The 5,011-nt window shown below is 39.7% G+C and overlaps 1 protein-coding gene across 1 annotated transcript in view; it reads left to right on the forward strand.

The window, feature by feature from the left end:
- The first annotated feature begins 167 nt into the window (after nucleotides 1-167).
- The window catches only part of LOC101845934, an 8,138-nt gene continuing 3,294 nt past the window's right edge, over nucleotides 168-5,011 (forward strand). The window contains exon 1 of the mRNA XM_005100936.3: nucleotides 168-1,100. The gene's annotated coding sequence lies outside the window, so the exon portion shown is untranslated. The remainder of the gene's footprint in view (nucleotides 1,101-5,011) is intronic.

Raw genomic sequence — 5,011 nt, forward strand, 5'->3', positions numbered from 1 at the left:
ACCCCCCCCCCCCCCCCTCCAAACCTCCTCTCCAATCGCCTGAAATTTCTTCAGCATGTATTGGTCATGCCTTGTCACACGTGAGATAAGTGTTTGCAGTTCCCACAAAGACCTTTGTTACACTGGAGCCCACGCACTTACAACACAGTCCAACAACAAGGCAGCACACTGCAGCTGACGGGTATATGCCCATTGTACCGTAAATCCGTGCTATACACTGCGCTAATCCCCTGGCTTAGGCTTCCGTTACTCCGTTCTCCTTGGCACCACCACAGATAATTATGTGCAGAGAGATTGCTTACGTCTGTATCGATTGGACAAACGGGAAGTTGATTTGCACGGAGGCTTAGGTGACACTAAGATCTGGCAGGCAACAAGAAAGGTTTCTCTGTATTCAGTTAGAACGAGCTTTCGTGATAAAATGATTGGCTTCTAAAAACAAAGCAAAAGAACGATAAGAAAGTAAGGATTCATACAGATTGTGTTTTCTCTTAAGGGTGCAAGCTAACAGAAGGAAATGCATTTGCCATCCAATAAAATAAATGTACATCCAAGGCTCTCTTGGAACCATTTATTTTGTATGTTTGGCCAGGAGTTTCAGGCTTAGTGTTGTCGCGTGGACGTTCGGTGACAACAGTCACCCTTTCGTGGTGGGCAGACTTCAGCGAACTTATACACAGACCTGTGGTGGTAATATTGGCGCGCAGTCTCCTGACAGACCGTCCCGATTGCTTATAACTTATTGTATTACGCCAGCCTAGGCTCCAGGGAACACTTTGTGTAATGTAATTCTTTAATACGGCGGCTTGTTAGGTTTGAGAACATGTTATGATAAAGTGATGACAGCATTTTCATGTGCTCTTAACAATGTATTCGTAATAAGATGCCTCGAAAACATTGGGGCCACAGGTGACGCGGTCTTGTCCAAGAGATTATAACAGGACGAGGTTCTCTAACCCTGAATGGAGGATAGTGTTAATGAACTATTGTAGGCCTACAGTCGGCCTGCTCATAGTGTCTGTGCAGAGACAGTGTGTGAGAGACTCAAATGGGAAGGATTTTGCTTTGAGATCTTCCCATGCATGGATTATGATGAAATGGTAAACATTCTTCCATGTTTTAGAAGCGTTATTTTTCTAGGGAAACAACTTTTTTTTAAAAGTGCTTGCGTTTTTCTTTGTAACTATTTTTATATTTATTTCCCCTGCGTTCTGTCCCTGATGACAACACAAGTGGGATATTTTTGCAATGTAGTCCAACATCTTAGTTGTTGACTTAGCCAACACATCATTACCAAAAAACCATTATTGTACCACTACGTGTTACTATTACTAACTCCACTTTCTGCAACTTACCATATACACACACCATAGGTGACATAAACAAGAACAACACAAACGACGACAACGACAACATCAACAATAACAACAACGACGACAAGAAAGAACGAAAATAAAAAAATGTATCGTAATATAAAACTAAACAAACACACTAAAAACAAATAAACACACGCAATTAATAAAGATTGTATAAAACGTACCATTGTACCAATAAACAGCACATTTCACTTATTTTCCCGTCCTATCACTGGGCAATGGCTGATTGTACAGTAAGTAGTTGTTTTTATTATGTTTTACGGCCACATCGACGCATTTTAGACCATTCAGGAGATGGGCTGCTTCCTCGACCCTGTCTGTCGAGGAAATTCCAGACTGAGCGAGATACAATCTTCCAGATGACAGTTGCAGATTCTCGATAAAATTCCTCCCCTCTTGAGAATCGAAATGACGTCTTCTTCTAGCTTCGTGTGACGCAAAGCGCCCAACAACCAGCACTATTATTATTATTGTTGCTACTGCTCCTCCTCCTCCTCGTCTTCGTCGTCGTCGTCGTCGTCCTCCTCCTCCTCCACCTCCTCCCTACTACTGCTGCTGCAGCTGCTACTACTACTGCTGCTGCTGCTACTACTACTGCTGCTGCTGCTACTACTACTACTACTACTACTACTACTACTACTACTACTACTACTACTACTACTACTACTACTACTACTACTACTACTACTACTACTACTACAACTACTACTACTACTACTACAAGAACTACTACTACTACTACTACTACTACTACTACTACTACTACTACTACTACCAGGACCACCGCCGCCGCCCTACTGTAGGATATATCCATATAATAATAATATTAATGATATATAACATTTATATAGCGCATTTCCAAAAAAGTAGCTCTTTACATTGGAATACCCATTTTCAAAACCTTTCTTACTACTTCCTTTCTTCTCAAGCAATATATAATTTTATGCACACACACACACACACACACACACACACACACACACACACACACACACACACACACACACACACACACACACACACACACACACACACACACACATACACAGAGAGAGAGAGAGAGAGAGAGAGAGAGAGAGAGAGAGAGAGAGAGAGAGAGAGAGAGAGAGAGAGAGAGACTTTTTTCATCCAGACATAGGAACAGAACAACTTTAATGAAAAATAACGTTAAAAGCTTATGAAGGATAGGCCTGTAGGAACAGAAAATGTTTAAGATGTTCTTTTGAACCTATCAAGTGTTTTTATCTGTCTTAGTTTCATGGGTAATCTGTTCTACATAAATGGACCAAGGTATGAGAAAGATCTCTCTCCGTATGATTTGTAGGATTTTACAGGTGTCACAAGTAATGTGTTATCGTTTGATGATCTATGGTTTCTCCCTGGTTTATACTGATAAGTTCTTGTAGACAAAAAGGAGCAGTTTTATTTACACATTTGAAACACATGACGCAGATTTTAAACATTATTCTTTCTTTTACAGGGAGCCGATGCAGTTCTTTTAACAATGGAGGGACATGGTCTCGTTTTTTAGATCTTGTTGTCAGTCTAGCGGCATTGTTTTGAATTCCTTGTAAACGATTCAAATATTTGTTGTTCAGACCTGCTAGGAGTGAGTTACAATAGTCTAATCTAGATAGGATAAGAGATGTTACCAGTGTTTTTGTGGTCTCTTCGTTTAAGTACTTTCGAACTAGGCCTGTCCTTCTCAGCTGAAAATAAAGGGATTTGGACAGAGATCCTACAAGCAAGCCTATTGATAAGTGGTGGTCAATATATACACCGAGATTCTTGACAACTTCTTTACTAGATGTCATATGCCCATATAAGACACTTTCCAGATCTTTATTTAATCGTGGATTTTTTTATAAGAATGATGTCTGTCTTTTCTTCGTTTAGTTTCAATTTGTTTACTGTCATCCACTTTTTAATTTCATAAAAACATTGTTTAGTGATAGAAATCATGTTTGGCAGATCTTGAATGGTGCCATTAACATACTTTTGGGAATCATCGGTATAAAAATGATAATTCAGTCCATTTAAGGCATCGCGGTGAAATCAGGCCCTCGTCAATGTAATGAAATCGAAGAAAACAGCATTTTTACTTCCCGTTAGGCAATTTATATCGAATGTGTGCTTTTTAGGCTCAACACCTGTTATGCCCATTTTAAAAGACATTAGACTGTGGATTTTACTGAAAATCGTTGAATAAAGGCATACAAAATATACATTTTCAGTGTCCAAAGACTTTCAAGCTTTGGAAGTCAGCAAACTTTGGCGACCATTTCCTGACTAATTTTACCTCTGAAACCGGGTGATCCCCACCTCCTTCAATCCAATATATCTCGACTCTTATGGAAGATAAATGGGTATCTCTTTTAATGAGAACAAGACAAATGAGCAGGCTGTACGATGCTACCAAAACTTCATATGACCAAAGATAGATGAGTGCCTGATTCCACCGCGTCGAGACACATATTATTACACTTCATGCACTGCTTTGTAGAGGGGCCCACAGAGAGATAGGGTGAAGCATTGTCCACTTATCTTGTTCTAATACAAAAGAAGAGTCAAAGTTATTGGTTGGATCTGCCCTTGACTTTCTCAACCAATAACATAACAGACTACGTAACGTTTTATGGCATGTGTTTTCCCCCCCAATATGACGGCCAAACACTTCTATTAACACGCACCGGTCACCTTTTATTGTTGATTAATATTTTTTACGCCAAACTAAACAAGAGTGACCGTACTTATATTAGCATATTCTGGCCTCACATAGCTTTCGTAAAGAATACCGCCTACCAGTATTGTTATGCTCTGCCACACAGCAAAGCACCGCACTTCGAACGCCAATGTTAGCAGATAAACACAGAGCAAGATGTATACATAATATATGATGTTGGTTTTGGCGGCAAGTTTTTGTGTAAATTACCGGTTGTACTTTCACTAAGACCACATGACCCCAGAATACACGCGATCGGACTTTTCCGTAACAAAAGATCATGACGACAGCAGTTGCATAGAATATTACATTAGTTATATTGTGCGCTTTGACTTTCGGATCAGTGAGCCAATATTTCGTTATCAACCATGTGCAATGCGTGTTTTCTTTTTGTCTTTTTAAAAAAAAAGAAAGACCTTACCCGGGACTGTATTGAGCTTTGAGTAAGATTATACACCAGGCTAGGGGCCCCAATTTGTTCCTTTGTGGCAGCACGTTGTGTAGACTGCACCTGGCAAGGTATAGTAATTAGTGTGGATACAGACCCCTCTCGACATACACGTCGGCTAACGAAGGTCTTTTAACTCTTCCAAGTCGTAGCAGAAACCTATTCTCTGCTTTGTTGCGACAAGTTTAATTTGAAATCTGTATGTTAGCATTTTCAGCATAAAAAAGAAAGGATTCAAACTACAAGTAAGTGTAACGCACCAAATTTTTAAGAAAAGAAGAATCGTTTGATATTATAATGATATTTGAGGACACAGTTGCAGTACCGTCAGCAGGCTTTCAGGGTTGTTTGTTTGTTTGAGTAAAGAGAATCACATAGACACAACACTTGAGTAAAGAGAATCACATAGACACAACACTTGAGTAAAGAGAATCACATAGACACAACACTTGAGTAAAGAGAATC

The sequence above is a fragment of the Aplysia californica genome, unplaced genomic scaffold (assembly GCF_000002075.1).
Source record: "Aplysia californica isolate F4 #8 unplaced genomic scaffold, AplCal3.0 scaffold00265, whole genome shotgun sequence".
Classification (NCBI taxonomy): Eukaryota; Metazoa; Mollusca; class Gastropoda; order Aplysiida; family Aplysiidae; genus Aplysia; species Aplysia californica.